This window comes from Pongo pygmaeus, chromosome 5 (genome assembly GCF_028885625.2).
Source record: "Pongo pygmaeus isolate AG05252 chromosome 5, NHGRI_mPonPyg2-v2.0_pri, whole genome shotgun sequence".
NCBI classification, from domain to species: domain Eukaryota; kingdom Metazoa; phylum Chordata; class Mammalia; order Primates; family Hominidae; genus Pongo; species Pongo pygmaeus.
Genome location: NC_072378.2, coordinates 31,365,005 through 31,376,047, shown reverse-complemented (window position 1 = coordinate 31,376,047; position 11,043 = coordinate 31,365,005). Strand labels below are relative to the sequence as shown.

The 11,043-nt window shown below is 47.4% G+C and overlaps 1 long non-coding RNA gene across 1 annotated transcript; it reads left to right on the top strand.

Moving 5' to 3' along the window:
- The first annotated feature begins 2,168 nt into the window (after nt 1-2,168).
- On the top strand, nt 2,169-9,388 carry LOC129038119 (uncharacterized). The gene is made up of 5 exons (XR_010126512.1): nt 2,169-3,097; nt 3,473-3,562; nt 4,023-4,100; nt 9,056-9,151; nt 9,273-9,388. It is a non-coding gene; the product is annotated as an uncharacterized LOC129038119 (long non-coding RNA).
- Nucleotides 9,389-11,043: the final 1,655 nt, after the last annotated feature.

Sequence of the window (11,043 nt, the reverse complement as noted above, 5' to 3'; positions counted from 1 at the left end):
AAATTATAAGAGTTTTGTGCCTTCTTTTCAAACCTTTTTAAGTGTATTTCTTTTCTTCTTTATGACACTGGGAAGATCCTCAATTACAATTTTTAATAAGAGCAGTGAAAACTGCTGGACCACTCAAACAAAAATTGAGCTGCCACTCCTGAGAACTGACTGTGTTGCTCTTATGGGTCAGCCCTTTGGGACCCATCCTAATCCCAGGGATTTACAGTGCCACATATGCACCCGCAGCCTTTAGATGTAGCCTTTATCCACCTAGCCCTCCAAGGTCTCAGACACTGCCCAGAGCAGCCAACATCACCCAAGACAAAAGCAGCCCTGCAGCTCAACTTGCTCTTCTAGATTTCTGCCTTCTCCTGGTTCCTGGCCTGGCAAATCTTTACTGCTTGGTTAGCCCCTTCATACTTTCCATCAGATTTTTCAAATATGTACTCTTTTCCCACTTATCCAGTAGTACTCAATGGGAGGGATGATCCAAATTACATAATTAATAATTGCTGAAAACTCAAGTACAATGTACAATTTTTATGTCAATGTCACATGCCAAGGGAGAAAATGCATAGGTGTCAGTAGTGACTACTTAAGCATGTGTAACTTAGAGGTAATAAAAACAAAAATGTTAGGTAATATCTATCTATTCCAGATTAAAATCTATATCAATAAATTCAAACTTCTAGGAAAAATATCTGCATATGTGATATATGACTGTGACTCCGATAGACAAACATGGGAATATAGTATGAAGATACTTCTCATCATCTTCATTCTATGAGGCAGTCAGTGTGAAATGAGAACCAGTGATTTGAAATGTGTTGCAAGACTATGAAAAGCACTAGAGTAAGTTCTACACAAATAAAGCAATCTCCTCATAAATTACACTGGCCTTATCTGTGAGATGCATGTCCTTATCAAAATGGAGTTAATTCTAGGTAGGTGATCTTGTTTAAATAACATGGACTCTGACCCACTAGCTGGTCCACCATCTGTTTTTCCGTTTACTAAAAGGGAGGCCCCACACTGAGCCAGCATTTCCCAACAGGAGGTCCCTTGCTGACATCAACTTCCAACAGGGTAAATTTTCATGGGAACCCAAAGAGAAGAGGAAGAGCTCAAGAAAAAGGGCCTAAAGAAATGACAAGAATGATAACATTTTACACTTTGTGCTATGTGTCAAATAGTGGTCTTAGCACTTTAAAAATGCCAATTAATTTTATTCTGACTACACATCCATGGGTTGTGCCTGTTATTTTTCCCTTTCACAGTTAATGCCATAGGAATGAAGATCACACAAAAGTAGGGATGGAGCCGGGTTTGCACCCAGACAATTCTGCCCCAGGGCCATGCTCACACCACTGCACTTTTCCAGAATGTGAGGGTGGGTGGAGAGTCCAGCTCAGGGAGAGATTGGAGTGAGAGAAGGAGAGTGGGCCCACTGGATCACTGTGATGGTCTGGACCCACGATTCCAGGAGAGAAAGACAAGGATTATGTCACTCAGGGAAAATATCCAAAGTCTCTGGTTTAAACTTAAGCTTCTCCAGCTCTAGGACAGGTGGCTGGAGGGAAGAGAAACGAAGCCAAAGCCGCAGCTCTGAAGATTTCCCTCTCCTGAGAATTCTGCAGGAGTTTCCCTGACCTCATGGCCACCTCTCACCCTTTGCTCTTGTTTTTCCCCCAGGACTGATAAGACGTCCAGATAGGACGCCCTTATCAGTTGGTCTCGGGTTCTAGAGAAACCATCAGAGTCAGTGAAGGATGAGCTTCATAAAGTGGGGATCCTGGGATCCTTCCTGGACTCCAAGATACCCAGAGAAGCCGGATCCTGTGTCTCGGAACCCCCTTCCTGCCCCTCTGTGGGCCCTGACCTTGTGGAGAACTGGGTTGTGAGGAGACGATCAGGATGAACCGGGCTGGGGAGGCAAGAGGGAAAGGGCGGCTTGGAGGGCTTAGCAGCTCCTCTCGCGGCGCCTTCGCCCCGGGCTGGGGTCTGCATACTCCTCCGGTCACTTCTCCCAGAGCCGCCGCCCCACGCCACCCTCCCCGGGTTCCCGTCCCTCTGTCCCCTGCCCAGCTCCTCCCACACAGTAAGAAGCTCCCAAGTGAGCGGCTCCGGTGCCGGGCGGGACGTGGGCGGGAACCCGGGAGGCTGTGTCCCCGCGGGGAGGCAGGGCGAGGGCGTCCGGGAGAGAGGGGGCGGGTGGGGACCCGAGGGGAGCGGGGCGGAGTCCCAGGCTCCCTGCGCCTCTCGCGCCCGCAATGTGCCGGTTCCCGGAGCCCAGGCCCGCACCCCGGGTACTTGAAGGCCCCCGGGCTCCGCCTTCACCACTTGGGCCCTGAGTTCCTCAGCGGCGCCTTCGTGGGCGACACGCGATTCCTGAGCTTCCACAGCCGCGGCGAGAATCAGAGCGTGAAGCCGCGGGGGCCGCGGGTGGAGAAGATGGGACAGGGCTGTGGGCGCAGTGAGGAAAGTTCTCGAAGACCGCAGGGAATGTGTTACTGAGGGGCCTGAGGTTCCTGGGCCGGCACCACCACCAGGGTCAGCCGGTGAGTGACCTCAGACTCCGGGCACAGGTGTCCCCCGCTCCGACCCCAGAGTGATGGGCCCGGGTCTCCCAGGGATGGGGGGCGGGGCCTCAGCTGATCCCTCCCAGGTGGGGAAGCGCTGGGGACATTTTGCTCCAGGTTTCTCCTTCAATCTGGATCATGACCGACTTGTTCTGTGACCAATGACAGAGGGAGGAAGGAGCTGGGGTGGGCGGGGAAACCTCCCTCCCCTCCCGGGCCCCGCCTCCGGCTCGCCCTGGGGCAGGTCCAGGGCACCGCACCTGCAGATGCTGCTGCCTGGCTGGGTGGTGGCTCCGGACAGGAGCTTCCTCGGAGGACACTTTAAGTCCGCCTACGACAAGGAGAATTCATGTCCCTGAACGAGGACCTGCAGACCTGGACAGCGGCTCAAAGAGCAGCTTGGAGGATCCAGCGCACTTGGGAGAGGTTCTGGACCGCGGAGGCCACAAGGGAAACCCCGATGTGTCACTGCACTAGATGGCTGCTCAGACACCTGGAGCATGGCAAGGAGATGATGCTGCCGGCAGGTACTGGGGTCCTCCGGGCCCCACGTCAGGACCTCTCGGAGCTGGAATTATGTTCCTTGGAGGCATCCATACTTGAGGAAAGAGGAGACCGAACAGTCTCCTCCTCCTCTTCCTCCTCTTCCTCCTCTTCCTCCTCTTCCTCCTCCTCCTCCGCATTTCTACTGTGGGGTTGGGGATTCTGGTCCAGGCTCCTGAGGCTCTCCCATGGATGGGTGGGGAGGGAGGACAGAGAAGAAGGAGTGCAGGGAGGTAAATAGGAAAGGACAGTAGTTACCCTTGTCAACAATGACGTACTTGGGTCCAGCTTCACCGGGAATCTTTTTCTTTCCTGGTCCTCTGTGCCCAACAATTACATATAATCTTTAACCCAACCAGAAGATAAAACACCAGGAAACGGAATCAGCAGAGACACAGTGGATGAAAGTACCACGAAGGACTGCTAGGTTCTAATAGAAAGTAGCAGATGTGAGAATCAAAAGTTATAAACCTTTTTGCAAATCACAAAAGAAACAGACTTTTTTTTTCGTTTTTTTGAGACGGAGTCTCTGTCGCCCAGGCTGGAGTGCAGTGACGCCATCTCAGCTCACTGCAAGCTCCGCCTCCCAGGTTCACGCTGTTCTCCTGCCTCAGCCTCCTGAGTAGCTGGGACTACAGGCGCCCGCCATTACGCCCGACTAATTTTTTGTATTTTTAGTAGAGACGGGGTTTCACTGTGTTAGCCAGGATGGTCTCGATCTGCTGACCTCATGATCCACCCGCCTCGGCCTCCCAGAGTGCTGGGATTACAGGCATGAGCCACCGCGCCCGGCCGAAACAGACATTTTAAGACTGGAAAGTGATATCACCAATGTTAGAACCAAAAAAATGGACCTGAGGGTGCCTCACCCGAGGGGGTTGAGTTAAACTCTGTTCCTGTTCCTTCTAGAGCCCCGTGGAGATTCCCGCTGTGCAGCAAAGCCTGGGAGGGGCCCCTGGCTGTGGAAGGCAGGCTGAGACCTCATAGGTGAGATAGAGGGAAGGGGACCTGCTGGACTCCCGGAGGCCTGGTACCCAGGGAAGGCCAGTTCCTAGGGCTGCCTCTGGACTCCAGAACCTTGATCTAAAGTCAGATTTTCCCGCTCCTCCATGAGCTTCCAGGAGCAGGGCCACATGGGGCTCAGAAAGTCCCACGGTGCCTAGGAAGTGGGTCTGCCTCTTGTCGGACAAAAATTCTCAGGTCTTTCTCTTTCAGATTCTTAAATTTCTTAAAAGAGATTGAATTGGTATTACCCAGGCCCCAAACTGAATCAAGGAATTGGGAGTGTGTGATGTGCATGTGTCTGTCTGTGCACATGTGGATGTATAAACAGGTATGGGCATCTGTGTGTATGTGCATGTTTATAAGTGCGTATATGTATGTATCTGTACATATTTATGTATATAAGCAGGTATGGGTATGTATGTGTGTATGTGTGTGTGTTACTCTGTGACTTCCTCATACTTGGCACCACCCTGGGCTTTTCCGGGTTGCCCCCCACACCATAGGTTGTAAGGGACAGATCAGTGCTCCACCTGCAGGCATAGAACGGGGGTCAGGATAAGCGTTGGGGATAGCTGGTTTCATGACACCTGGAATAAGGAAACAGGACCTAAATGGATGGGTCCCACTCTTTTACAGAATTGTACCTTAAAAAAAGTGTCAGTCACGTTCCTAAGGGATTTACATGAATTAAATCATTTAAACCTCACAAGAGCCCTATGACTTACAGACAGCTATCAGCCCCATTTTACAGACAAGGAAACTGAGGCCACTAGGAAGTTTAGTAACTGTCAATGGACTGACTCATGACTCTAAGGAGACAGTCTGACTGCTGAGCCCAAGTAACTGCTCTGTCATACTCACCCTCACACCCATCTATTGGCTCCCTGTGGGTCACCTCCTCCTGTGGGCTCTGACCAGCTTCCCTTTCTTCTCCAGGCACAGAGACTGGACTGAAGTCTATTGCATTTGCCACAGTCCTGACTAGGGAGTCATGGGGTTGAAGTGACCCATAGGCTGATGGAGTGTGCTTGCTGGATGCAGGGAAGGGAGATTTATATCTGCCCTGGAGGGAGTCAGTGGTGTTTGCATCATGGCATATGAGGTGCACTGACTAGAATGCTGAAGGGTAAAGACCAGCAAGGGCCATGCAGAGTCTATTCATCACTGTTTTATTTCACAGCCTGCATAGGCCTGAGAGCGGTGGGATATTCACTCATCTCCTTCCAATCCCTACTGGTTCCTGACCTCTCTTCTTCCAATTGGTAATACCTGCACTCAAGGTTGAACCATGAGGAGGAGTCTACCCACACCCCAGACCACCGGCACTTCCTCTTCTCTGCCTGCCACTCCCTAGTGGGGCCTCCTGGATGGTGTGAGAGGAGAGCGACGCAGATAGTAAGAGAACTTGACATTTACACTGGTAAAGAGAAAGTGGGATGTCAACCTATGAGAGAGATAAGGGCTGCCATAGGGAAGGGGATGAGAGAAGTTCTAACTGTCCCCAAGGGTCACTTAATTCAGTGAAAGCTGTGGGAGGTGTTTTCAGCTATCTATTCCTATGTAAGGAATTGCCACAAACTTAGCAGCTTACAACAACACACATGTATTATCCCACATTTCTACGGGTCAGAAATTCAGACACAGCTATGCAGCTTTCTCACATGATTTTCATCAGAGTGCCATGGCTGGGTCTTATCTGGAGGCTGAACTGGGGAAGGATCCACTTCCAAGCTCAAGCAATTGTTGGCAGGATTCATTCCTCCATGTCTGTTAGACTGACAGCCTCAGTTCCTTACTGGCTGGTGGCCAGAGGCTGACTTCAGTTCCTTGCCACACAGACCTTTCTGCTTCATCAAAACTTGGAAACAAGGCAGAAGACAGAGTCATCGAGTAATACAGAAGTGGGGCTGTCATATGACCTCATCGCAGAAGTGACATCATTTTTGCCACTTTCTATTGGTTAGAAGCACGTTTAGGTCCCACCGGTTCTCAGCTGGATGAGATGCCAAGAGACAGGATCACCGGGCATCATCTTAGGATCTCTATGCACAGACTGGACCATGACTGAACAAGATCATTACAAACCTGGGTCCTGGATTGGGCCAGATGATCTGCAGAGCTGAGCTGTGTTTATGAAATCAAAGCCCTGGAAACAAAAATCAAGAGATGCCCACTGAAAAGGCTGGTCTTGCATTCTGTGTGAAAGCTAAGATGGCGTTCTCTCCAAATGTTTTTCTCTATTACTTTTCAAACCTCCTGCATCTGTAAAGAAGCAACACCACTAAACCTATCTGTTTTTGTTTTTTTTTCATTCGAGTGTCATACTGTTAGGCAAATGTTCTTTCACTATTTCTTCAAGCTTGTTTTCATGCAGAATCCCACAAACTTCTTGTAATTACACTTTGTTGGTTTCTTTGCCTTCACTCAGTTTATTTTTTAGTGATTTTATTTCTCTTGTATGGATAAATTAGTCCATTTAATTAGAGAATTTGTGTCTTCTAAAGAAACCTTTCTACTATTTTTTGGACCATATGGGTAAGATCCTCTTGCCAAGCCTCAGCTCACTTCCCACATGGGCACAAGACAAAATTACTGGGGGTCCTGGAAAGTCGGGGATTGGCATAGTTCTTAAGCAGGATCAGGCATGTAAGTCACAAAGATATAAGGCATATATCTTTGATTTCCTTATGACCCTGATGACAGCATACCTGGCACTCAATACCTGTCTGTAGAGGTGAACTCAACTAAACTCCTCCCTGATCACTCAATACCATGTGAGCCCAAGCACCTCTTATGTCATTGGCCAAATTCCCTTGTTTTATGTCATTTTTCCAGATGGGGTGCTGTTCATATGGGGACCTTTCTCCTTTTCCACCTCATTTTCCATGTGTGAAACACTGGGTCTTGATCACTCAGATCTCTCAGGGTCCTTTCTACCTTTCCTCCATCCTAATATTGTCCTTACAGTTCCCGCCAGGGTTTCCCTGAACTTCTTCTTCTTCATGTATCCAGTCTAGCATCTCTCAGTTCATTCTTCACACTTAAACCAGAGTGATTCTTCTGGAATGCAGATCTGATCAAGGTTCTTCCTGACTTCAGTGCTGCCAGTGCTGCACATTGTCCTCGGATAAAAGCCAAGGTTCTCCCCAACCCCACAAGCCTTAGTCATTGAACCTGCTGACTGCTCCAAGCTTGCTTTTTGCCCCTGTGCTCCTTTCTCTCTAATCTCCATCCGGAACTGCTGGCAGTTCCCCCAGACTCCCTGTGTGCTCTTTCTTCTGAGCCTTTGTTTGTGATACTGATTCCCTAAAAGATTTCTCCTGCCATTCACCTGGATTAACTGTGTTCCACATCCAGTTCTCTGTTGAGACATTGCATCCTCTTGGAAGCAGTTTTCCTGCACTAATTATAGTAGCTTGCATTTACCTGTTTTTTTAGTCCCCTTGTGGAATCTTTGATGTTTGACTCACTGAGGCCTAGGAGAGCCTGACACATAGTAACTGCCTAATAAATGTTTGCTAAATAAATGTGGGGTTCACCATGAGGTACCACCTTGTACATGCAAGAATGGCATTAATTTGGCTGGGTGCAGTGGCTCAAGCCTGTAATCCAGCATTTTGGGAAACCAAGGCAGGCAGATCACAAGGTCAGAAGATCGAGACCATCCTGGCTAACACGGTGAAACCCTGTCACTACCAAAAATACAAAAAATTATCTGGGCGTGGTGGCACGTGCCTGTAGTCCTAGCTACTTGGGAAGCTGAGGCAAGAGAATTGCTTGAACCTGGGAGGTAGAGGTTACAGTGAGCTGAGATTGTGCCACTGCACTCCAGCCTGGGAGACATAGCGAGACTCTGTCTCAAAAAAAAAAAAAAAAAGAAAAGAAAGAAAAAAATGGCATTAATTAAAAAGTGAAAAAACAATAGATGTTGGCGTGGATGTGGTGAAGAGAGAACACTTTTACACTGCTCGTGGTGAGAATGTAAATTAGTACTAGCACTATGGAAAACAGTATGGAGATTTCTGAAAGAACTAAAACTAGATCTACCATTTGATCCAGCAATCCCACTACTGGGTATCTACCCAAAGGAAAATAAGTCATTATATGAAAAAGACACATGTACACACACATTTATAGCAACACAATTCACAATTGCAAGGATATGGAACCAACCTAAGTGCCCACTGACCAACCAGTGGCTAAAGAAAGTGTGGTGTATATACACCATGGAATACTACTCAGCCATAAAAAGGAATGAAATAATGTCTTATACAGCAACTTGGATGGAGCTGGAGGCCATTATTCTAAGTGAAGTAACTCAGGAATGGAAAAACCAAATACTGAATGTTCTTACTTATAAATGAGAGCTAAGCTATGAGGACACAAAAACATACAAAATGACAGAATGGACTCTAGGGGCTTGTTGGTGGAGGTTGGGAATAGGGTGAGGGATAAAAGGCAACACTGGATACAGAGTACATTGCTCAGGTGACGGTACACCAAAATCTCAGAATTCACTACTAAAGAACTCACACACATAACCAAAAACTACCTGTCCCCCAAAAACTATTGAATAAATTTTAATAAATGTGGGGTTGATTTGTAATTCAAAATTTATTTTGAATGTCTAATACAAGAACAAGATTTAAAAGATTATAATAATAAAAATGTGTATAGTGTGCAAAGCAAATTTCCTCCTCCACTCCATCCACAATTCTTCCAAATTCCTTGCCTGGACACAACCACTGTTACCAGTTTCAGCAAGAAATTAAGATAGAAATTAAAGTTCTGCTCCTCATAATAATCAGGATCAATTATCCCTGCTTATACAGTAATCCCTCCTTTTCCCAACAGCCTCCTAGCATGAGGAATCCAAATTGAACAGGTTACAAACATACCCCTAAACGTAATGTAACTTGTACTCTATTCCATGGTAGGAACTTCCTTCTCTGGGATCTCAAACTCCTAGACCAGCTGAGTACGTTGAGGGGATGGGAAGCACCAACACCCCATGTGGGTTACCAGAAGTGCTGGTGAGTATAATCATTCCTTCTTCCACCACTGGTGGTTAGAGACTTACTTACTCTGCCTGTTGGATACTTGGCACCATATAACAGCTGCTGGCGTAACCTTAGTGTATGCTTCATCCTGAAGGACATTACCCATCCTGATAGGATGTGATCTTCAAGATAAAACCCAGCTGCACCCTCAAGAGACCATTCCACTGCTCTATCCACTGGCAGCATGTGTGATGCAGTATGGAGTAGAACCAGGAGATCTCGTGGTCGTGTGCCCACTACCAGACAGCCTTTGCTGTAAAGTAGGTCCCTTAGTCTGGGGTAATGTTATATGGGTCCCCTATTAGGAGATCATACATATGTGAGCCCTTAGATAATGTTTCTGAGTGTGGCACTGTGGGAAGAAAGAACAAACTCATACCGCTAATACAAGGCAACCTAAATCTGACAGAACCCCTGCCTTTTTCATTGTGAAAAAGTAAGAATAGAATCAATTTGCCATCAAATTGCTCATTGGCCTCCATAAGCGAAGGTAATCTGTTGGAGTTTATTTATCGCTGGAAGGTAGGTTGTGACAATAACCATGTCAGTCATGCTGAAGGGAGCCCAAGCCTTGGGACCCACCCACAGTGCATCTCTGCCACCATAGATACTGCTTTCAAGAGGCTGTTTCATGAGCACTGGGATGATAAGGACAGAGGCTGGCTGATGTGTACCAAATGATTCATCCTGTACACGTGGTTGTTTAGACTACTTGTATAGAGGGTAATTTTTGCTGAGTATTAACATCTGATACAAAAGATCCAAGCACTTTGTATCTACTGTATGCCTCTTTCCAGATATTCCTTTTCCTGATCTTCCAATCTTGCTCCTTCCAGGCCCCGGACCCGCTGTTTAACCCATTTGCCATTGCCTATGAGTCTGTGCATATTCTCACCTCAGGCCACTTCTGTCTACACAAAGTGGGCGAATCGGAGCCCCACCTGCCTATTGGCAGGACCCTCTTCAATGCTGTCTCTGCTCATTCCTGAGTTGCCCACACTGCAGACCCACTCTACTGCTGCCTCACACCAACACACTAAGCTGGCATGTTTATGAAGAAGCTCAGAATTTTCCTCTTAAGTCAGCTGGTCATAGAAACTACCCATAAGGTTGCTGGTGAGAGTCGAGGTCAAGGCAAAGGTCCAGCAGTGCGAGGTGACATGGGGTCTGAGCAATGTCTTTATGTAATTAACATCAGTACTCAGAACATACATACTTTAACCCAGGGGTCAGCCAGTGGTTTCAGTAAAGGCCCAGATGGTTTCCCTTCACTGTGTGTGTGTTCATTCCCCTCTCCGAAGCTATGTGTAACCCCATAGGGATCACAGGGGCTCCCATCAACCACAGCCAGTTACATCCACAAAAGCCTTGATCCTTGTTAGCAGATGGGAGAGGGTGGCTTTGAGGATTGAAATCCCTACTTCACAGGACTCTGGATACTTACACAGTTACCTCCTCCTGTGCGTCTACATGAATCTCAGCACTGTATTTGGGACACCATCTGCCCTCTTATTCTTCATGCAATTCTGTTTGCTCCTCAGATGGCCGCTTTTCCTTTGAAGCTCAACAGTGGCCATCACGTACTTGGGCTGAGGGTTACTGGTTAACTCTGTGGGTTTCTGGGATCAGTTCCTTCCCATTCTTAGCCATCCCTGTGCTTTACAAAACTTAGCTTCACAGTTATACTCCTCTCTCTCTGTGTACACCTCTAAGAAATTACTGATAAAACACTTGAGTTTCTTTGAAATTACAAAAACATATACAAGAAAATGTTTATGGGGCCAATTGATTATCAAGGAAAAGCATAAACTTTCCTGTTTTCTGCCTCTCATTAGAATTTAATCCCCCAAAATTGAACTCATTTC